This window comes from Nomascus leucogenys, chromosome 4 (genome assembly GCF_006542625.1).
Source record: "Nomascus leucogenys isolate Asia chromosome 4, Asia_NLE_v1, whole genome shotgun sequence".
Classification (NCBI taxonomy): Eukaryota; Metazoa; Chordata; class Mammalia; order Primates; family Hylobatidae; genus Nomascus; species Nomascus leucogenys.
In genome coordinates, this window is record NC_044384.1 from 114,444,954 (window position 1) to 114,469,537 (window position 24,584).

Genomic DNA, 24,584 nt, shown 5'->3' on the forward strand with positions numbered 1-24,584 from the left:
TGTTTTTATACCTGCAGAATGTCCTTATCACCCAAAAGGGAGATGACCCAAAAGTGACATCTAGTTAATGTATACTTCTAAAGTTTGCTGTATTCCTTTGCCTTCTTGTTCTCATGCCTCTCTGAACTTAATTTCTGGGTAACTGAGGCTTTTCAGGCTTAGGTGGGAAAGCCACACCCTTAGTCTACTTCCTTAAGCCATTTTGACCAATTTAAGGGATTAACTAGTATAATCTTAGTTGGAGTTTTAGTCTGAGGCATATTAAGTCATTCAGAGAGATCTTAACAGTAGGTGTCATAGTCATCCAGTGATTTGGTCCTTGCTGCAAAACTGGCTTTTTTTTTTTTTTTTTTTTGAGGCAGGGTCTCACTTTGTCACCCAGGCTGGAGTGCAGAGGCGCAATCTCAGCTCAATGCAATCTCTGCCTTCCTGGCTCAAGCAATTCTCTCACTGCAGCCTCCCAAGTAGCTGGGACTACAGGTATATACGAGTACACCCAGCTAATTTTTGTATTTTTATGTGGAGACAGGGTCTTGCTATATTGCCCAGGCTAGTCTCGAACTCCTGGACTGAAGCCGTCCGCTCGCCTTGGGCTCCCAAAATGTTGGTGTTATACATGTGAGCCTCTGCACCCAGTGGCAAAACTGGGTTTTAATCAACCTTTTGGCTAAAGGATTTCTGTTTTTACTTATTTATTTTTAAAAGGGTTTCCCATTTTTATCTTTCTTTTTGATATTAAAATGTTGCCTCGTCCTACCCAGTAAGTACTTAAATTTGTGAATTCTCTTCCTTTTCATTTCTGCCTGCAAACTGACCAGTCTTTTCTGAGTTCATCTCTTTTCTGTACATTTTGTCAAGTGCAGTCAACAGCAACTACAAAATATTTTGTTTTTCTGTCTTTTTCTTTAGTAAAGGGTAGATGATCTGCCTTTCAGGTTATCTCAAGGGGGAGTTTCACCTTTCCATAATATAAATTACCCTTGTGTAAGTTATTTCTTCCATCTTCTGATAGCAATTTCCTGAATGCCTGCCAGCTAACCGTTAAGCCAGTGTTCAGTATTTTAGCATTTTAAAAAACAAGGGACCAATTTCTGTGTCAGCATGGGCTAGCTTGCCATTGGATAACAAAGGCAAAATCTCACTGTCTCACACAACTTTTCTATTGCAACTTGCCTAGGGACTTTGGTTTAGATCATAGGTTGGCCATGATCAAACTATGGCCCATGGGCAAAATCTGTCTAGTTCCTTATTTATCTAAATAAAGTTTTACTGGAATATAGCCTTGTCCATTTATTTATTATCTGTGGCTACTTTGGTTCTACAATGGCAGAGCTGAGTAGTTGCTACAGAGTGTGTACATCTCACAAAACCTAAAGTATTTATTCTGTGGCCCTTTACAGAAAAAGTTCACCAATCTGTGCTCTAAGTTGCCTTCATTCTGGGTCTCAGGCTGACAAAGCAGATACCGTCAGGAGTGTGGCTGCTAACTTTGGGAAATGAAAAAAGAGAGTATGGCAAATCACCTAAGGACTCTTAAAGGACTTTCATTGGCCAAAGCAAATCATATAGCCACATTAAAGTTCTAGGAGGAGTGTGATCCTTACATATACCTGGGAGAAAAACTAGAAATATTTGGAAGACAACACCACTGATTAACATCTTCATTTATATGCTTTCTTCCAATATATTTTCAACTTGTTGTTGAGGTAAAATTTAAAAGTGTACCGATATTAAGTGTACACCTCAGTAGGTTTTTATATATGCCCTTGAATGCACCACCCAGGTCAAAATGTAGAATATGTCTAGCACTTCAGTAGGTGTCCTTATGTTCCCCAGGCCCCCCCCCATCAACCCCTTTTATCACCATGGATTAGTTTTACCTGTTTTAAAACTTTATGTAAGTGAAATAATTGTATGCACTCTTCCATGTCTTGTTCAACATTGTATCTGTGAGAGTAATCCATGTTATATGTAGTAGCAGTTCATGTTTTACTTCTGTGTAGTATTCCATTGTGTGACTACATCACAACTTACCCATTCTACTGTTGATAGAAATTTAGGTTGTTTCTAGCTTGTGGTCATTATGAATAAAGTTACTATGAAAATGATCACATCTGTTTTTCAGTGAACCTGTGCACCCATTCTTGGCATACTCTTTGGTATATACCCTGCTTTTATATTTTCCTCATATAGTTTATTCTCTACATAGCATTCAGAGTGATCCTTAATTTAAAATATAGATTAGGCCAGGCATGGTGGCTCACACCTGTAATCCCAGCACTTTGGGAGGCCGAAGCAGGTGCAACACCTAAGGTCAGGAGTTTGAGACCAACCTGGCCAATATGGTGAAACCCCATCTCTACTAAAAATACAAAAATTAGCCAGGTGTGGTGGTGCATGCCTGTAATCCCAGCTACTCAGGAGGCTGAGACAGGAGAATCGCTCCAACCCAGGAGGCGGAGGTTGCAGTGAGCTGAGATCATGCTACTGCACTCCAGCCTGGGTGACAGAGCAAGACTCCATCTCAGGCAAAACAAAATGTGTGTGTATGTGTGTATATACATATAAATCAGACCATACCACTTGTCTGCTCAAAATCACCAATGGCTTTATATCACAATCAGACTAAAGTCCAATGTCTATCATGGCCTACAAGACCCTGCATAATCTGCACCCACACATACTCTGCACACATACCCTTTTTCTTCCTACCCTATCTTACCTCATATCCTTTGTGCCTTTCCCTGTTCCTTCTCCCTCTCCTCTGTACTAGACATGGTGCTTGTAAACTTGGGAATCAAAATTAATGATGTGGCCTTGTCCTTAAAAGAGATTGTAATCTAAGTAGATAGTTTTGACATAAGCTATAACACTGGTTTATGTTAAATCAGTTACCCCAATTTATACTGATGTTTAACTCCTGGAAGGGATTTAGAAATTAAAATGCAAAACCTTGACAAATTTGAGGAACGTGTAAGATCTTGCATCCTAGTTCTACTAATTCTAAATTAGAGTTTACCAATTTTTGTTTGTTTTTTTTTTGAGTCTCGCTCTGTCACCCAGGCTGGAGTTCAGTGGCAAGATCTCGACTCACTGAAACCTCCGCCTCCTGGGTTCAAGCAGTTCTTCCACTTCAGCCTCCCAAGTAGCTGGGACTACAGACGCGCACCACCACGCCCGACTGATTTTTTGTATTTTTAGTAGAGATGGAGTTTCACCATGTTGGCCAGGCTGGTCTTGAACTCCTGATCTCAAGTGATCCACCCGCCTTGGCCTCCCAAAGTGCTGGGATTACAGGCATGAGCCACCATGCCCGGCCCGAGTTTACCAATGTGGTTATGACATTCATAATTGTTCACTTTTATGGGAGCAGAGGGTGAAAGGAGTTGGGAAAGCAGTGGAATAAATCAGTAAGTACTGATATTAAGTCCAAAATAGCACAGTCATAAGGGACCTCCTTAAATGTTGTACCATTATTGGTACATTATTGGTTGTTCTAACTGAAATCAGTTAATAACTGAACTCCCCACATTTTTTACAACTTTCATGTACAATTGAAGTACAAGAAACTGCACATATTTAAAGTATAAAATTTGATTGGTTTTGACATAAATGTGTGAAACCATCACAATCAAGAGCGCTAATCCCATCATGAGGGCTCCACATTTATGAACTAGTTGCCTGCCAAAGGCCCCACCTCGAAATACCGTTGGATGTTAGAATTTCAACATATGAATGGGGGTGTGGGAGACACATTCGGTCCATAGCAGGAAAATATAGGGATGTCTCAGAACCACCGTTGTCTACTCTCCTCTCTGTGTCTGCTTTCTTATCAGTTCGCCTGCTGGCCAGCCTTTATGCCCTGCATTGGTGTCTATCACCACCTTTAGTGCTGCTGACCAACCGACTTAATCTCATGTGCCAATTCTGTATTCCTGAGTGGGGACGTGATCCAGTCTTTGGTGTTGTCTTTCCTGAGGCCTGACATATACCTGTAGTGAAGTAAGTGGTGGCTATGAAGGGGAGGATATCATAATGTATTTAAAAGGGCTTTCTGGTTGTAAGAAAGGAACTTGCACTAGCTTAAAGGGGAGGAATAATGGAATGATTAGAGAAATACAGAAGTATCTCATGGAAGCCACATGAGGGAATGAAATTCAGTGGTCCTTCAATAATTATTTGATGAAAGCCTGCTAGGGCCAGGCACTGATCTAGGCACTGGAGATTCAGCAGTAAAGCAAGATGTATTTCCTGCCCTGATGGTTGTCTGTGATCCCTTTGCACATCTGCTTCATGCTCTCTGAACAGTAGCTTCACCTGCTCATTTTTCTTCAAGGGAGAACATAGTTGTGACTAGCAAGATACTTTTTCCTAAAAGGATCCATAATATATAGCTACAGGCCCCCAGGCCTGTGGTTGGGATGGGTTGAGGTTGGAGACTTTATAGGAGGATATGAACTGACAGGCACACCAAAAGTCGTCTTACTCAAAGCTATCCAAAGAGTTTATTGCCTCCCAATTATTGGAGTTCTCACTGAACCCTCTGAGTCAGAATTTGTGGAACTGAGTATTAAAGGGTCCATAGAAAGAATTTATTCCAACTTCTTTGCAATGTAAAGAAATTGGGCCCCAGAGAGGTGGTTAAAGTTATCTTCAATTATGTAGCAGAACCAGGAAGAAAAAGCAGTTACTGTTGCAGTACTTTTCTCATTCTGTCATTGCTGTCATTACCTGACTGCCTTCATGCCTCCATTTCTTTTAAGAAACTTTTTTTTGGTGGAAGACCTCAGAATCTTCATGGTATTTTCTTTGGTTCTGACTAGCAATGGCTAAGACAGGTCATCTCTCAGTGCTTATACAGAAATCCTTTAGGAATCTAGGATTCTTTTAGATTATCAGTATGTTTGATATATAATAAATATTAGAAACATTTTATATTTTGTGTGTATTCTGAACTGTTTAAAAAGCACAAATATTACCTGTTTCTAGAGGATTTGAAAAAATTTATCTGAAAAGAATGGAACTAGCTGGGCACAGTGGTGCATGCCTGTAATCCCAGCCACTCAGGAGGCTGAGGTAAGAGGATCACTTAAGCCCAGGAGTTCGAGACCAGCCTGGGTGACAGAGCAAGACCCTTCTCTAAAGGAATGGGACTGGCCAGAGCAATTACACAAGAAAAATTTAAAAAGGGCATCAAAATTGAAAAGGAAAGGCTGGGCACAGTGGCTCACACATGTAACACCAGCACTTTGGGAGGCCGAGGCAGGTGGGTCACCTAAAGTTGGGAGTTCAAGACCAGCCTGGCCATCATGGTGAAACCTCATCTCTACTAAAAATACAAAAGTTAGCCAGGCATGGTGGTGGGCACCTGTAATCCCAGCTACTCCTGAGGCTGAGTCAGGAGAATCACTTGAATCCAGGAGGCAGAGGTTGCAGTAAACCGAGATGGCGCCACTGCACTCCAGCCTGGGTGACAGAGTGAGACTCCATCTCAAAAAAAAAAAGAAAAAAATGGAAAAGGAAGAAGTCAAATTAGACTTGTTCACAGATGACATGATCTTATATTTACAAAAACCTAAAGACCTCACCAAAAAAAAAAAACTGATAAATGAATTTAGTAAAATTGCAAGATACAAAAAACAGTAACATTTATATACACCAAAAGAGAAAAATTTGGAAAAAAAAATGCAATCCCATTTACAATAGCTGCAGATACCTGGGATCATTTTAACCAAGAAGTGAAAGATCTATAGAAGGACAACTATAAAGCATAAAAGAAGTTGAGGAGGACACACACACACAAAAGAGATTCCATGTTCATGGACTGGAAGAATTACTATTGTTAAAATGATAGCTGAATGTGATGGCTCGCACCTGTAATCCCAGCACATTGGGAAGCCAAAGTGGGAGGGTCACTAGCAGCCTGGGCAACATAGTGAGACCCTGTCTCTGTAAAAAATTTTTAAAAAATTAGGTGTGGTGGTATGCACATGCAGTCCCAGCCACTTGAGGGGCTGAAGTGGGAGGATCACTTGAGCCCAGTTAAGGTCAAGGCTACAGTGAACCATGATCATACAGTGAGCCATGATCACACCATTGCATTCTAGACTGGGTGACGGAATGAAGACCCCGTCTCAAATAAAATGGCAATTCTACTCAATGCAATTTACCAATTTAATGCAAAACCTATGAAAATACCAATGACATTCTTCACAGAAATAGAAAAAAAATCCTAAAATTTATGTGGAACTAGAAAAGACCCCTAATAGACAAAACAATTCTGAGCAAAACGAATAAAACTGAAGGCATTTCACTACCTGACTTCAAAATTTACTGCAAAGCTGTAGTAACTAAATTAGCATGGTACTGGCATAAAAATAAGAGACATAGACCAATGGAACAGAATAGAGAACTCATGTAAATCCACCCAGCCAACTTATGTTTGACAAAGGTACCAAGAATATACAATGGGAGAAAGACAGTCTCTTCAATAAGTGTCACTGGGAAAACTGGACAACTATATGCAGAAGAAATAAACTATCTCTCACCATACCAAAAAAAAAAAATCACATCAAAATTGATTAAAGACATAAGTCTGGGCTGGGCGCGGTGGCTCACATCTGTAATCCCAGCACTTTGGGATGCTGAGGCGGGCAGATCATGATGTCAGGAGTTCGAGACCAGCCTGGCCAGCATGGTGAAACCCCATCTCTACTGAAAAAACAAAAAATTATCCAGGCATGATGGCGTACACCTGTAGTCCCAGCTACTCGGGAGGCTGAGGCAGGAGAATGGTGTGAACCCACAGGCCGTGGTTGCAGTGAGCCGAGATCACACCACTGGACTCCAGCCTGGGCAACAGGGCAAGATTTCGTCTTAAAAAAAAAGAAAAAAAAAAAAGACCCAAGTCTAATGTGAAACTATTAGAAGAAACTGGAGACAGTTTCTTCTTCCGGACAGTGGTCTGGGCAAATATTTTTTTGTGTAAGACCTCAACGGCACAGGCAACCAAAGCAAAAGTAGACAAGTGAGCTTACATCAAGCTAAGAAGCGGCACATCAAGGAAACAATCAACAAACTAAAGAGACAACCCGCAGAATAGGAGAAAATATTTGCAAACTACCCATCTAACAAGGAATTAGTGACCAGAATATACAAGGAGCTCAAACAAATAGAAAAAAAAAATCTGATTTAAAAATGGACAAAATATCTGAATAGACAATTCTCAAAAGAAGACATACAAATGGCCAACAGGTACATGAAGAAGTGCTCAGCATCACTAATCATTAGATAAATGCAAATCAAAACTACAATGAGATGTCAGCTTACCCCAGTTAAAATGGCTTTTGTCAAAACAACAGGCAATAACAGATGCTGGTGAGGATGTGGAGAAAGGGGAATGCTCGTACACTGTTGGTGGGAATGTAAGTTAGTACAGTCACTATGGAGAACAGTATGGAGTTTCTTCAAAAAACTAAAACTAGAACTACCATATGATCCAGCAATTCCAGTACTGAGCGTATATCCAAAAGAAAGAAAGTCAGTATACCAAAGAGGTATCAGCACTCTCATGTTTGTTGCAGCACTACTCACAATAGCTTAAATACGGAATCAAAGTGCTCATCAATGGATGAATAGGTAAAGAAAATGTGGATGTGGGCCACGCACAGTGGCTCACGCCTGTAATCCCAGCACTTTGGGAGGCCAAGGCGGGCAGATCACAAGGTCAGGAGATCGAGACCATCCTGGCTAACACGGTGAAACCCCGTCTCTACTAAAAATACAAAAAACAAAAACAAAACAAAACAAAAACAAGCCGGGCATTGTGGCGGGTGCCTGTAGTCCCAGCCACTCGGGAGGCTGAGGCAGGAGAATGGTGTGAACCCGGGAGGCAGAGCTTGCAGTGAGCCGAGATGGCACCACTGCACTCCAGCCTGGGCAACAGAGCAAGACTCCATCTCAAAAAAAAAAAAAAAAAAAAGGAAAAAGAAAATATGTATGTGGTACATACACAAAATAGAATATTATTCAGCCATAAAAAAATGAAATCCTGTCATTTGTAGCAACATGGAATTAAAGATCATCATGCTAAATGAAATAAGTCAAGCACAGAAAGACAAATATCACACTCTCTTACTCATATGTGGAAACTAAAAAATTGGATCTCATGAAGATAGAGAGTAGATTTATGGTTACCAGAGGCCAGGAAAGGTATCAGGAGGAGAGGAGGAAGAGAAGTTGATCAACTGATACAAATATATGGTTTTATAGAAGGAATATGACCTAGTGTTTGATAGTTTACAGTAATCTTGTACATTTCAAAGTAGCTAGAAGAGAATAGCTTGGATGTTTCTAATGTAAAGAAAAGACAAATATTTAAGGTGATGGATATCCCGAGTACACCAATTTGAACTTCACATGTACTCCAAATCTATGTATACCTATTATACATCAGTAAAATAATTTTTTTTTTTTTTTTGAGACGGAGTCTTGCTCTGTCACCCAGGCTGGAGTGCAGTAGCATGATCTCGGCTCACTGCAAGCTCCGCCTCCCAGGTTCACGCCATTCTCTTGCCTCAGCCTCCCGAGTAGCTGGGACTACAGGTGTCCGCCACCATGCCCGGCTAATTTTTTGTATTTTTAGTAGAGACGGGGTTTCACCGTGTTAGCCAGGATGGTCTTGATCTCCTGACCTTGTGATCTGCCTGCCTCGGCCTCCCAAAGTGCTGGGATTACAGGCGTGAGCCACCGCGCCCGGCCAATAATTCATTTTTTAAGAAAGAATGAGAATGGTATCACTTTAGTTTTTTTTTTTTTCGGTTTATTTTGGTTTGGTTTTTTTGAGACAGGGTCTCGCTCTGTCACCCAGGCTGTGCAGTGGGATAATAACAACTCAGTGCAGTCTTGACCTCCAGGTTCAAGTGATCCTCCCACCACAGCCTCCTAAGTAGCTGGAACTACAGGCACACTCTACCACACCTGGCTAATTTTAATTTTTTTTTTTGGTGGAGATGGGGTTTTTGCCATGTTGCCCAGGCTGGTCTTGAACTCCTGAGCTCAAATGATCCTCTCGCCCCCAACCTCCCAAAGTGCTGGGATTACAGGTGTCAGCCACCACCCCCAGCTTCACTTTAGGTAGTTCTTTGACAATTTTTCCATTTCTTCTATCTTACACATATTGAATTAATTTCAAGTTTAACAAATTTTCCTAGGGAGTTTTTCATTAAGGTTTTCAAATTTATTGAGTTATTTTTAGCATTTTTGTTTTCTCTGTATCTCAGGTTATGCTCTCTCTCTCTCATGGGCTTTCTCTTTTTCTTAATTAGCCTCACAAGAGATTATTTTTGTCTTTTTAAAAGAATTTGTTCCTGCATTTATATATTATTATTATTATTACTTCCTTCCTTCCTCTCTTCTTTCCTTCCTGACAGGGTCTCCCTCTATCACCCAGGCTGGAGTGCAGTGGTGCAAACACGGCATACTGCAGCTTCAGGATCCTGGGCTCAAGCAATCCTCCCCTGCAGCTGGGTCTACAGGCGCACACCACCATGTCTGGCTGATTTTAAATTTTTTGTAGAGATGGGGTCTTCCTATATTGCCCAGGCTGTTCTCCAACTCCTAGGCTCAAGCAGTTCTTCTGCCTTGGCCTCCCAAATTGCTGGGATTACAGGCATGAGCCACCACACCCAGCCTATATATCAGTATTATTATTTTCTATTTCATTGACTTCTGCTTTTTAAAATTAATTCTTCCTATTTTGTTATTTTTTCATTAGATTATTTTTCCATATCCTTGAATGGAATATTTTTATACCTTGTTTAATAACTAATGTATCAGGCCGGGCACGGTGACTCACGCTTGTAATCCCAGCACTTTGGGAGGCCGAGGCGGGCAGATCATGAGGTCAGGAGATCAAGACCATGGTGAAACCCCGTCTCTACTAAAAAATACAAAAAAATTAGCCGGGTGTGGTGTCGGGCGCCTGTAATCCCAGCTACTCGGAGAGGCTGAGGCAGGAGAATGGTGTGAACCCCGGAGGCGGAGCTTGCAGTGAGCCGAGATTGCGCCACTGCACTCCAGCCTGGGCAACAGAGCGAGACTCCATCTCAAAAAAATAAATAAATAAATAAATAATGTATCTTTATTGTACATCAAACCCATTATAAATATAAATTTCTAAAGCCTATATTATGCCTTTTATTGCTAAAAAGGCAATAGGGTTTATTGAGTCCCCAAACACCAGCTCTTTAAACCACTCCAACAACTGCTGTGAAGGTCACTGTGCAGAGACCCTGGGTAGGGGAGGCTGGAGCCAGGTGAGATGTGACAGGTCACAGATGGCTCTCAGGCCACCTACCTTCAGTGCCTTTTGTTTCAGGTTCTATCCAGAAGCCCTGGGGCCTGTTTCTTGCCCCTTCTGAGACACCCTTGGAGGCCCTGGGGAAGGGAAGGCCAGTGGTGTGGTTTCCCTCTTTCAGCCTAGCAACGCCCAAATCCTTTTCCTCTACCTGGCTCCACTTGTCCCCAAATGCTATTCCCAAATTACAAATAGCAAAATTCCTGGGTTTCCCCTTCCCACCTCAGAGTCACTTATGGCTGGAATGTGCGACAAACTTCTACCAGAAGGACCAGGACAGTTGCTGCAGCTCAAAGGTGGGAATACTGGTGACATTGACTGGGATGGAAATGATGGTCCATGGCAGCCCATGCTGTTCCAGGGAGCAGCGGAGAAGGAAGAGGGCGGAGATGTCAGCTGTGCGCTGGGTACTGTCCTGGATCATCGCCACATGGAAGCTGTCGTTGTCAACCGCATTGTCAGAGATGATCACGGCCCGCCCGCCATGCTCTTGGACCACCTGAGTCTTGGAGAGGAGGGAGCAGACCCCACTCTCCACCAGAGCGATCTGGTCCTGGATGAAGAAACCTGCTGAGTTCCCCGCAGGCCTCTGGAGGTTCAGCGGGGACAAGGTGAATCTGCTTATACCTGGTGTGAAAGATACCACCGAAGTCCTTGGCAGGTGTGGCTGTGAAGATGTATCGAATGTCCCCAGGACTCAGCACTTGAAAGTACAAATAAGCATGGATACGGAAGCCGTGGGAAGCCAGAGCACAAGACAACACCAGCCTGCGGCGCCGGGGACCATCTCCAGGGCCCGGCCTGGCGCCGAGTTTCCTCCCGCCGCCCAGCCGCGCGTCGCTCGCCGAACTTTAGCCTGACAGCTGTCTTGAATTCTTATTTGACTGGGCGGGGCACGGTGGCTCACGCCTATAATTCCAGCACTTTGGGAGGCTGAGGCGGGTGGATTACCTGAGGTCAGGAGTTCAAGACCAGCCGGGCCAACATGGTGAAACCCGGTCTCTACTAAAAATGCAAAAAAAATTAGACGGGAATGGTGTTACACCCCTGTAATCCCAGCTACTCGGGAGGCTGAGGCAGGAGAATTGCTTGAGCCCGGGAGGCAGAGGTTGCAGTGAGTCGAGATCGTGCCACTGCACTCCAGCCTGGTCGACAGAGCGAGACTCTGTCTCAAAAAAAAAAAAAAAAGAGTTCTTATTTGACTGATGATGTAGATGCTGTGCTGTGCCATGTGCCACTGTGCCCTTCTTCAGCACTAAAGGTCTTATTTTTATCTCTAAAAACAATATAAATAATTACAATCTTACATAATTACAGTACCATTATCACACCTAATAATAATTCCTTGGCAAAAACTAATGCCTAGCCCATATTCAGATTTCCCTATATTTGTTTTCAAAAATGACTTTTTACAATCGATTTCTTCAAATCTAGATCCAAACAAGGTCCACACATCATACTTGGCTATTGTGTCCCTTAAATTTCATTCAATCCAGAGGAGTCCCTTTGCCTACTTCCCATTTTTTTCCATGCCATTGTCTTGACGAAGAAACCAGCTCAGTTTTGTAGAATGTGGCACACTCTAGATTTATGTGTTTTCTTCCTTTTTGTGCTGTTGAATTTGTTCCTCTGCTCTCCATATTTCATCCAATCGTGAAGGTAATTCTAAAGGCTTGATTAGATTCAGGTTTAATTGTTTTGGCTACTGAAAAGGTGGTGCTATGTACTTCTTATTGCATTACATCAGAATCACAGACTATCTGGTCAGCCCTGTTTTAGTAATGCCGAGATTGGTCAGTGGTTTCAGGTGGTTACAGCCCAATCTTGCCATTGACAGGTTCCGTGTAAGTGTTTCACCTGATATTTTTCATCCATTGGTCATTGTTGTGTTGTTTCATTAGGACTTAAAATATAGTTGTTTTTCTAACTTTGCCATTCCCTCTACATTTATTAGCTGAAAGTTTTCTGTAAGATGGAACTTTTTCTAAATACAACTATTTGGTTACCTTGAAATATAGTGTGAAGCAAGCATGCAAAGGAGTCACTGACAAGATCAATGAGGAAATTTATTTTACTTTACTGCTGAATCTTCAGTGCCCAAACCAGTGCCTGGCCCCAGGGGGCCTTCATTAAAAAAATGTTGGCCAGGCATGGTGGCTCACACCTGGGAGGCTGAGGCGAGAGGATTGTCTGAGCTCAGGAGTTGTAGAACAGCCTGGGCAACATGGTGAGACCCCATCTCTACAAAATGGAAAACAAGAAAATTAGCTGGGCATGGTGGTGCACACCTATGGCACTGGCTACTTGGGAGGCTGAGGTGGGAGTTTTGCTTGAGCCCAGGAGTTGGAGACCAGCCTGGGCAATATAGTGAGACCCCATCTCTACAAAAAATTTAAAATCAGCCGAGTGTGGAGGCACACACCTGTAGTCCAAGCCACTTGGGAGGCTGAGGCAGGAGGATTGCTTAAGCCCAGGAGTTCGAGGGCGCAGTGAGCTGTGATTATGCCACTGTACTTCAGCCTGAGTGACAGAGCAAGACTCTGTCTCAGAAAAAAAAAAAAAATTGTTGAAGGCTTCTTTCCCTTTAATTACTAATTTTCAGAGTTAGGAGTTAGCATTTCTCTCCTCTTTTTTACTTGTGGGCTTTTAAATAAAACCTTTTATTTACAAACTTGTGGACTTTTATCTTTTTATTTATTTTGGTTCGCAGTCATTATTCTTTTTAGTGCTTATTGCTTATGTTGCCTCACCTTCGACTGGTGAGAGCTTGTTTTTTAATTTTTTTTTTAAGGTATGAGGTCTCACTCCGTTGCCCAGGCTGGGGTGCAGTGGCTATTCACAGGCATGATCATAGTGCACCACAGCCTCAAGTGATCCTCCTGTCTCAGCCTCCCAAGTAGCTGGGACTACAGGCATGTGCCACCACACCTGATTTAAATGTACTTTTGACTTATGATATTTTCAACTTATGATGGGTTTATTAGGATGTAACCCCACCATAAGTCAAGGAGCATTTGTAGTTATCTGTTATCTAGCCTTGGGAATGATTAGGACAGAGGAACATTACCCTCTGGTGTGGAAGAGCCAGGTAAAGGAAGTGGTTTAGAGTATGGGCTCTGGATTGGTTGGTTTGCATAGGAATGGCATGCTTACAGGGGAGTGGTTTGATATTTCCAGGAATTAGCTAGTACTAGGAGGGGAAGTCTCTTAGGTCAAAGAGGCATCTGATGCCAAAACATCAAGAAGACAGAAAATAAGGAAATATAGTTAATACACATGGTGCCTGCCATTTCTGAGCCCATGATTTCCTGGCAGGGAAACAGGCAAGTCTCAGCTCAGGTGTAGCTGACCATACTTGCAGATGTTCAGAGGACTCATTTCAGGAGCTTCCTATTAATGGGTCACTGGCTCTTTTTTAAGCATGAGCATGTCAAGGCTACCAGATGACTTACTGGAGAATTCAGTCTTGGCTTTTGTGCTTGGCTTGGGTTTCTAGGGTTCCCATGTAAGCAGGAAAGCCTTCCAGCCCACTAATACTGTCGGATTAAGTACTATTCACACATAGCACCTGGTTGAGTCCCCTCTCATGGATCACATGCACCACAAACACAAATAAAAGCTTCAGCTTCCTTTTATGAAAGGAAAATGACTTGTTAGAATATGAAGCAAGTGGTCTGAATGGTAAGTGATGGTGAGGGTTCTCTTGTGGTCTGAATGGTAAGTGATGGTGAGGGTTCTCTTATGGTCTATGGATTGTGACCTTTCTCTGCTGCTCCTTCACCAACTATGCTTTATTGTTATCCTATCCCTTGAGCACAGGCTGAAAGACTGGCCATTAGTTATCTAACCTTATTCATCAGGCAGCCTACAAAACACCATTCTTAGTTGGCAGTTCCAAATAGATCTCTGTTTGTCCCTGATCTTATAGCTGCTATAGAGAAGGTGTATCTTTGTCCACCTGCTACCAAATGTTAATCATTATTAAAGCTTGTGGTGGGTACCTGGAGATCTCTCATCTTTTGTGTATGTTTGAAAATTCCATATTAAAAAGGTTTGAAAAATCAATCAAGTTTACATCCAGTAGGATGGCTACCACCAACAAAACAGAAAATAAGTATTGGTGAGGATATGGTGAAACTGGAACACTCATGTTCTCTTAGTGGGAATGTAAAACAGTGCAGCCACTATAGAAAACAGTATGGCAGTCACTCATATTAAAAACAGAATTACATATAATCCAGCGTTTCAACTTTTGGGTGTATACACAAAAAAATGAAAGCAAGGACTTAAACATGTTCGCGGCAGCATTATTCACAATAGACAAAAGGTGGAAGCAACCCAAATGTTCATTGACAGATGAAATCGTTAATAAAATTTGGTACGTACGTACAATGGAATATTATGTTGTAGCATATATCAAAATGTCTTTCCTTTTAAAAGCTGAGGGCACTATCCTAAGCGAAATAAGTCAGTCACAAAAAGACAAATATTGTTCGATTTCACCTATATCAGGTTATGTACAGTAGTCAAATTCAGAAAGACAGAAAGTAGAATGGTAGTTGCCAGGGGCTGGGGGAGGGGGTAATGGAGATTTTTTTTTTAATTCTTTTTTCAAAATTTACTTTTTACTTTTTTCTTTTGTTAAAAAAAAATTTTACTCTTAACACCACTCAATGAGAGATTACTGTTTAATAGATACCGAGTTCCAGTTTTGAGGTTTTTTGTTTATTTGTTTGTTTGTTTTAGATAGGGCCTTGCTTTGTCACCCAGGGAGAGTACAATGGCATGCTCAAAGCTCACTGCAGCCTTGAACTCCTGGGCTCAAGCGACCCTCCCACCTCAGCTTCCTGAGTAGCTGGGACTACAGACATGTATCACCACACTTGGCTATTTTTATTTTATTTTATTTTATTTCATTTATTTATTTATTTTTGAGACGGAGTCTCGCTCTGTCGCCCAGGCTGGAGTGCAGTGGCATGATCTCAGCTCACTGCAAGCTCTGCCTCCCGGGTTCATGCCATTCTCCTGCCTCAGCCTCCTGAGTAGCTGGGACTACAGGTGCTCACCACCACTGCCAGCTAATTTTTTTGTATTTTTAGTAGAGACGGGGTTTCACTGTGTTAGCCAGGATGGTCTCAATCTCCTGACCTCTTGATCTGCCTGCCTCGGCCTCCCAAAGTGCTGGGATTACAGGCGTGAGCCACCGCGCCTGGCTATTTTTTTTTTTTTGAGATAGAGTCTCACTCTGTTGCCCAGGCTGTAGTGCAGTTGCATGATCTCAGCTCACTGCAACCTCTGCCTCCCAGGTTCAAACGATTCTCCTGCTGCAGCCTCCAGAGTAACCGGGACTACAGGCACGCGCCACCACGCCTAGCTAATTTTTTGTATTTTTAGTACAGATGGGGTTTCACCATGTTGGGCAGGCAGGTCTTGAACTCCTGAGCTCAGGCAATCTGCCCTCCGTGGCCTCCCAAAGTGCTGGGATTACAGGCGTGAGCCATCACTCCTGGTCTATTTTTATTTTGTTTTTATAGAGAGAGTGTCTCACTATATTGCCCCAGCTGGTCTCAAACTCCTGGGCTGAAGCGATCATCCTGCTTCGGCCTCTCAAAGTGCTGAGATTACAGTCGTGAGCCCCTGCACCTGGTTCAGAGTTCTAGTTTTGCAAGATAAAAATAGTTCTGCAGATGGATGGTGGTGATGGCCGTGCAACAATGTGAATGTGCTTAATACCACTGCACTGTACAGTTAAAAACAGTTGAGACAGTCCATTTTATGTGTATTTTATCACAATTTTAAATAAAAGAATCAAGTTTAAGTACTCTATAAAGTTAAGCATAAACCTATACCATACCTCAATAATTTCACTCCTAGGTATTTACACAAAAAAATCAAAACATATGTCCACAAAAATGTTCATCGTTCAAGAATGTTCATAGCAGCTTTATTCATTATAACCCAAAACTGGGAACAAACCAAATGTCTGTCAACAGGAAATGGGTAAACAAAATAGGCTCTATCCATACAATAAAGTACTAATCTGGAAGAAATGACTGATACACATAACAATATGGATAAATGTTAAAAACATTATTCTGAGGAAAAATAAACCCAAAAGGAAATATACTGGTTTTATGAAGATCAACAGCAGAAAAATCTAAACAATGGTGATAGAATCAGAGCAGTGAGGGTTGGGAGTGGAGACGGGAAGGCAGGGAGTCCAAGGGTTGGGGGCATGGGGGCGTGAAGTGCTACTGACAGAAGGAACTTTCTGGGTCGATGTATTTTTTTTTTTTTTTTTGAGACAGAGTCTTGCTCTGTTGCCCAGGCTGGAGTGCAGTGATGCTATTATCTCCACTCAATGCAACCTCTGCCTCCCGGATTCAAACGATTTTCCTACCTCAACCTCCTGAGTAGCTGGGACTACAGGCACGTGCCACCACGCCTGGCTAATTTTTTGTATTTTTAGTAGAGAGCCAGGATGGTCTCGATCTCCTGACCTCATGATCCGCCTGCCTTGGCCTCCCAAAGTGCTAGGATTATAGGCATGAGCCACCGCGCTCGGCTGATGTGAGTATTTATATCTTGACAGAGGTGTTGGTTCCACAGGCATATATATTTGCCAAAACTCATCAAACTGTATACTTAAGGTTTGTGAACTTACTATATGTTCTTTATACCTCAACATAATTAGTATTTAAGAAAAGAGAAAGTCCTCTCCCTGCTCTCCACTCTTCCCCTGGGGTCAATGAAGCAAGTATGAAAAAACTAATGTGGTTTTGATATTATTCTGTGTTCTGTGATGCATATCATTTATAAAACAACGGAAGTTCATTTCTTGTGAACAGGTTGCTTATAATAAACCAAGGGCAACAGGTCACTGCTGACTGGCCTAGCTCCCTTAGCCAGCATCACAAGTGACTAAGAGGGAAGTGAGAGATAGCAAGTGTAAGCTTCGTGCAGCACGACAGTATCACACAGGGGCAAGAGACAGTTCAGGAAGGTGGGGGCATAGCTCATGAGGAAGGTTGCTTGGTGAGCAGCAGACCTCTGCATTATCTTTGGTATCAGTGAAGAGCTGGTTTCCTTGGCAACAGGGGCCTACTTAATGAATGGTGCCTGCCAGGCAGCAGGCATGAACATGTCCATAGCAAGTGTACATAGTGAAAGAAGATCTCTTCACCAAATATTCCCTTTTAGTCTACGTACTCAGATCTGTTGATGGTTTAAGAACAATCAGAGAATGCTGAAAGACATAATAAAAAGCTTCAGTGCCATTACCCACTTCTCCCCCATTCCTAGTAACAACCACTTGTAACCTTTTATCCTTCTCCTCCTCCCCCTCCTTCTCCACTCCTCCCACTCCTTCTCTCCTCCTCCTCCCACCCCCTGCCCCCCCCGTCGCTCCTCCCTCCCTCCCTTCCTTCCTTTCTTCTTCTTTTTTTTTTTTTTATTTTTTTAAGATGGTCTCACTCTGTTGGCTCACTGTAGCTTCCACCTTCTGGGCTCAACTGATTCTCCTGCCTCAGCCTCTGAAGTAGCTGGGAATACAGGCATGCACCACCACACCCAGCTAATTTTTCTGTTTTTTTTGTAGCAATGAGGTCTCACTACGTGGTTTAGGCTGGCCTCAAACTCCAGGACTTGAATGATCTGCCTGCCTCTGCCTCCCAAAGTGCTGGGATTACAGGCATGTGCCACCGTGCCCAACCTCCTTTTCTTTCATTAGTTATTTTGGTTTCATATATATTTCTGTATATTGCTAATTCTTAACTTACCAACTGTAGGCATTGTCTACTTATTGCTTATTATGATTAATAAGGATTTAACTAATTAATACCACCCCATTTCTCCTTTTCTTCTTTTTACCGTGACTTTTGTTGTATCATTGGTTTTCTTTCCATTGGTTACTTTTATACATTTAGATTCTGTTCTTAAACTATTTGTTTTTAATTCTGTCAATTTTCACTAATGTCTCTTGACTTTTTTACCCTACCTTTGCCTCCATCTCTTTTCCTACTTCTACCTTCTGGTTTCTGTGAGCTTCATTTTGATATTTACATTGTTGAGGTTGAAAATATTTACATTCTGTTCAGAAATCATAACTGAACCCCCATCCTCTTTGTCTGTAGGTTGATGACACAAATTTAAAATTAATAAAAATATTAAATTGTTATGACATTATGTTTTCCTCTATAATTATGTCATCACCCTAGACCTCTCAAAGGACAATATTCCTAGAAATTTCTATGATGGGCCAGGCGTGGTGGCTCACGCCTGTAATCCCAGCACTTTGGGAGGCTGAGGTGGGCAGATCACTTGAGGTTGGGAGTTCAAGACCAGCCTGACCAACATGGTGAAACCCTGTCTCTACTAAAAAATACAAAAATTAGCCGGGTGTCGTGGCAGGCACCTGTAATCCCAGCTGCTTGGGAGGCTGAGGCATGAGAATCACTTGACCCCAGGAGGCAGAGGTTGCAGTGAGCTGAGGTCACCACTGTGCTCCAGCCTGGGTGACAGAGTGAGACCCTGTCTCAAAAAAAAAGAAAAAGAAAAAATAAGAAAAAGAAAATTGTATGATGGATTCTCTTTTCTTAAAGAACCACAGTTGCCCAAATTTGTACCACATTAGTTTATTTCAAGTTTGGATCATAACTTTCCTGTCTTAGAATTTTTATAATTTTTCCCTCATTAGGAGAAGCAAAAGCCTTCTTCATGAAAGCACTGATATCTATTAGTTCCTTATTCTAAAATTGTTCAGGGTCTACTCTAGAAGTCTTAAGAATATCTTTGTGTTGTATGAAAGGAGAGAAGGTTAGTACTCCCCTTGACAAGGATGGAAGAGGCCCTCAGGCCTGACAACACACATATGGTTAAGGCATTGCCACCTACTTTGTGGCATCTAACCATCGTTTTTTCACACACCGGGGCCTGTTGTGGGGTGGGGGAAGGGGGGAGGGATAACATTAGGAGACATACCTAATGTAAATGAGGAGTTAATGGGTGCAGCACACCAACATGGCACATGTATACATATGTAACAAACCTGCACATTGTGAACATGTACCCTAGAACTTAAAGTATAATAAAAAAAAAATATATATATATATATATGTTAAAAAAAACCAAGAATATCTTTTTGGAGCACATGGACCTCCTGTTTTAATTTGAATAGATTTCTTTCAAACCCCACTGCAAGCAGTCATCCTGGGGTTTCTTTTTATTAGATTAACAGGGTTAGTACTATCATTTTCTATTGTCTACATACTCCTCACCCTTGGTTTCCTGGCCAACATATTCAGTTATCTCCTTCAGAAAGCATACATAGTAGATAAACCCTGAATCCTTACAGGTGGAAGAATGGCTTTAGTTTGTCCTCAGTCTTGATAGCTAGCTTGTCTAAGTTTGGATTTCTAGGCAGAAATATTTTCCCACCCAATTCTGAAGGTGTGCTCCGTTAATTAATTAAGGAACATTTAAGATTGTGAAATAGAACACATATATACAAAAAACACAAATGTGTATCTTAATGAATTGTTATACAGTAAATATCTATATAACCACCATCCAGGCCATAAAACAAAATTTTGTCAAAATCTTAGAAGTCTACATCAACATTTTCCACTTTTGGCCCACTGGTCTCTTTCCAATTCCAATGTTCCTCTTTCCTCTTAGAAATATCCACAATTACAAGACTCTGTCTCAAAAAAAAAGAGGCCGAGCACGGTGGCTCATGCCTGTAATCCCAGCACTTTGGGAGGCCGAGGTGGGCAGATCGCGAGGTCAGGAGATTGAGACCATCCTGGCCAACATGGTGAAACCCTGTCTCTACTAAAATACAAAAAGTAGCCGGGCATGGAGGTACACACCTGTAATCCCAGCTACTAGGGAGGCTGAGGCAGGGTAATCACTCGAACCTGGAGGCGGAGATTGCAGTGAGCCGAGATAATGCCACTGCATTCCAGCCTGGCGACAGAATGAGACTCTGTCTCAAAAAAAAAAAAAAAGAAATATCCACAATTCTGAATTTCATGGAAATAACTTTCTTGCTTTATAAAAATAATGTTATCAAATAAATACGCTTCTCTACACATATAATTTAGTTTGCTTATTTTTGAGCTTCATATAAATGGAATAATACAGCATATATTATTTTGAGTCTGGCTTTATTTGCTTAGCATTATGTTTTGAAATTCATCCATGTTGTTGGATGTACCTACAGTTCATTCATTTCCATTGCTGTTCAGTATTACATTGGATTAATCTAATACAATGTGTATATCTCTTCTACTAGTGATAGATATTTATTAATAGGTCAGTTCCAGTTTGAGGCTGTCATGAATAATGCTACTAGGAAGATCTTTGTATAAGTTTTCTCATCCTGATGTGAAAGAAATTTTTTTTTTCTTTTTTTTTTTTTGAGACAGAGTCTCGCACTGTCACCCGGGCTGTAGCATAATGGCGTGATCTAGGCTTCTTGCAACCTCTGCCTCCCAGGTTCAAGCGATTCTCCTGCCTCAGCTTCCTGAGTAGCTGGGATTACAGGTGCCCGCCACCATGACCAGCTAATTTTTTGTATTTTTTAGTGGAGACGGGGTTTCACTGTGTTGGCCAGGCTGGTCTCGAACTCCTGACCTCGTGATCTGCACGCCTCGGCCTCCCAAAGTGCTGGGATTACAGGCGTGAGGCACCGCGCCCGGCCAAAAGAAAATTTTTGACTGCTTGTTCTATCAGTTACTGAGATAATTTTGTTCAAATCTCCCACAAGCATTGTGAGTTTCTCTTCATGATTCTGACAGCTTTTGCTTTATACATGTCAAGGCAATATTTGGTACGTACATATTTTGTACTAATGTTAATTATTCCTGATGACTTGAAGCTTTTATCATAATTAAGTGGTCCTCTCTAATTTTTTTGTCCTAAATTCTGTATTGTCTCATATTAATAAAGCTAGACCAGTTTTCTTTCATTTTTTTTTATCGTGGTAAAATACACATAATATAAAAATTTCCATTTTAACCATTTTATTTACTTTTTTTAGAGGCAAGGTCTTGCTCTGTTGCCCAGGCTGGAGTGCAGTTGCATGATCATGAAACCGCCTTTGCAAAATTGTAACTGAGGAAATTATGACAATGAAAGAAATCAGACCTAAATAACTCCATTTTGCTTCTAACCTTTAAGCTGTCTTTGTTCATTCCTGCGAGTAGGCCAAACTAACCTTGGGAAGGAATTCAGTTCATGGTTTGACTCTGAAACAAAATTAATAACAGCCCTTTCCTGAAAAGACCCCCTTCTTGCCTGGGGACCAGTCTGCCTTAGCTAACTAACAAATTAGCTACAAGATTAGAAATTACAGTTTAGGGATCATACCACCTCTGGTGCCTAGAGTCTGAACTTCCCCAAATTGCTTCTGGGGATAACATCACTATTGTAAAACCTAAGATCAGTGCTTGAGATATTTGCAGACCCTACACTCAATGGATCAGCTGACACCACTCAGACCAGGAATCTGGCTCAACCAGTTCTGCCATCACACCCAAGAAGAGAAGACAGCATGAAACACTCACTTCAACCCCCTATGATTCCATTTCTAACCTGACCAATCAGCACTCCCCACTTCCCAAGCTCCTACCCACCAAATTATCTTTAAAAACCCTGATCCCCGAATGCTTGGGGAGACTGATTTGAGTAATAATAAAACTCCGTTTTCCTGCACAGCCAGCTCTGTGTGAATTACTCTTTCTCCATTGCAGTTATCCTGTCTTGATAAATCGGCTCTGTCTACGCAGCCGGCAAGGTGAACCCATTGGGTGGTTACAGAGTTCACTGTAACTTCGAACTCCAAGGCTCATGCCATCCTCCTCCTTGTCCTCCCAAAGTGCTAGGATTAGATTACAGGCATGAGCCACTGTTCCCAGCCCCATTTTAACAATTTTAAAGTGTACAATTTAGTGGTGTTAAGTACATTCATGATTATCACTATCTAGTTCCATAACTTATTAATCATTTAAAAAAAAGACTCTATATCCATTAAATAATAACTGCCAATCTTCTCCTCTGTTCAGCCCCTGGTAACCACTATTCCATTTCCTGTCCTTATGAAAATGACTATTCTGTGTACCTCACATGCATAGAATTATACAATAGTTCCCTTTTTGTATCTGACTGTATTCACTTAGCATAAAGTTTCCAAGGTTCATCCATGTTGTATGTGTTTGTACTTCATTCGTTTTATGGCTGAATATATCCCATTATATACCACGTTTTGCTTATCTGTTCATGAGCTGGTGAACATTTCAGTTGTTTCTACTTTTTGGTCAAGAAAAAAACAGGTGAATTGGACTTCATCAAAATGAAAAACTTTTGTGTATCAAAGGACACTATGAAGAGAATGAAAAGGCAACCCACAGAATGGGAGAAAATATTTGCAAATCATGCATCAGGTAAGTGATTAATATCCAGAATACACAATGAACTCCTACAACTCAACAACAAAACCGAACAACCCAGTTAAAAATGGACGAAGGGCTTGAATAGCCATTTCTCCAAAGATATCCAAATGACTAATAAACACATGAAAAGATGCTCAACATCACTAATCATTAGGGAAAAGCAAATTAAAACCACAATGAATGTCACTTCCCATGTTCTAGGATAGCTATTTTTTAAAAAGAAAAATAAGTATTGGCAAGGATATGGAGCAACTGGAACTCTCACATGTTGCTAGTGGAAATGCAAAATGGTGCAACCACTTTGGGTACAGCTTGATATTTTTCCAAAAAGTTAAACAAAATACCATGTGATTCTACAATTCCACTCCTAGGTATATACCCCAAAGAATTGAAAACATATACTTAAACAGGCATGTGTACACATGTGTTTATAGTAGCACCATTCACAATAGCCAAAAGGTGGAAACAGCCTAAATGTCCCTCAACAGGTTAATGGATAAACAAATTTTGATATATAAATACTATGGAATATTATTCAGCTATAAAAAGAAATGAAGTACTGATGCATGCTGCAACATGGCTGAAACTCCAGAGCATTATGCTACATTATGAAAGAATCCAGACAAAAAGGGTCACATATTATATGACTCTGTATACTTGAAATATCTACAATAGATAAATTCATAGAGTCAGGGCCGGGCTTGGTGGCTCATGCCTGTAATCCCAGCACCTTGGGAGGCCAAGGTGGGCTGATCGCCTGGGGTCAGGAGTTTGAGACCAGCCTGGCCAAAATGGTGAAACCCCATGTCTACTAAAAATACAAAAATTAGCCAGGCATGATGGCGGGCACCTGTAGTCCCAGCTACTTGGGAGGCTGAGGCAGGAGAATTGGTTGAACCTGGGAGACAGGTTGCAGTGAGCCGAGATCACGCCACTGCACTCCAGCCTGGGTGACAGAGTGAGATCCTGTCTCAAAAAAAAAAAAATTCATAGAGACAGAATGCAGATTGATGGTTGTCAATGGCGGAGGGGAGAGGGAATGGAAGGAACAGCTTAATGGGTAAGGGGGTTTATCGTAGAGTGATGGAAATGCTTTAGAGCTAGGTAGAGGTCGTCGTTGCCTAACATGGTGAATGTATTGAATGCCACTGAATTGTTTATTTTAAAATGGTTAGGGCTGGGTGTGGTGGCTCATGCCTGTAATCCCAGCACTTTGGGAGGCCAAGGCGGGCAGATCACTTGAGGTCAGGAGTTCGAGACCAGCCTGGCCAATATGGCAAAACCCCATCTCTACTAAAAATACAAAAACTTAGCTGGGTGTGGTGGCCCACGCCTATAATCCCAGCTACTTGGGAGGCTAAGGCAGGGGAATTGCTTGAACTCAGGAGGCAGAGGTTGCAGTGAGCTGACATCATGCCACTGCACTCCAGCCTGGGTGACAGAGCAAGACTCTGTCTGAAAAATAAATAAATAAATAAATAAATAAATTAATAATTAATTAATTAAATAAAATGGTTCGGCTGGGCCATGTGCAGTGGCTCACGCCTATAATGCCAGCACTTTGGGAGGCCGATGGGGTGGATCACCTGAGGTCAGGAGTTCAAGACCAGCCCCGCCAATGTAGTGAAACCCTGTCTCTACTAAAAATGCAAATATTGGACTCCCTGTAGTCTCAGTTACTTAGGAGGCTGAGGCGGGAGAATTGCTTGAACCCAGGAGGTGGAGGTTGCAGTGAGCTGACATCATACCGATGCACTCCAGCGTGGGCAACAGAG

General features: G+C 41.8%; 1 non-coding gene and 1 pseudogene across 1 annotated transcript; one reads left to right on the plus strand and one right to left on the minus strand.

Moving 5' to 3' along the window:
• Nucleotides 1–10,616: 10,616 nt before the first annotated feature.
• On the minus strand, nucleotides 10,617–11,206 carry LOC100595344 (annotated as a pseudogene).
• Nucleotides 11,207–19,149: 7,943 nt separating this feature from the next.
• On the plus strand, nucleotides 19,150–19,275 carry LOC115834971. The gene has a single exon (XR_004029953.1). It is a non-coding gene; the product is annotated as a U6atac minor spliceosomal RNA (small nuclear RNA).
• The last annotated feature ends 5,309 nt before the right edge of the window (nucleotides 19,276–24,584 follow it).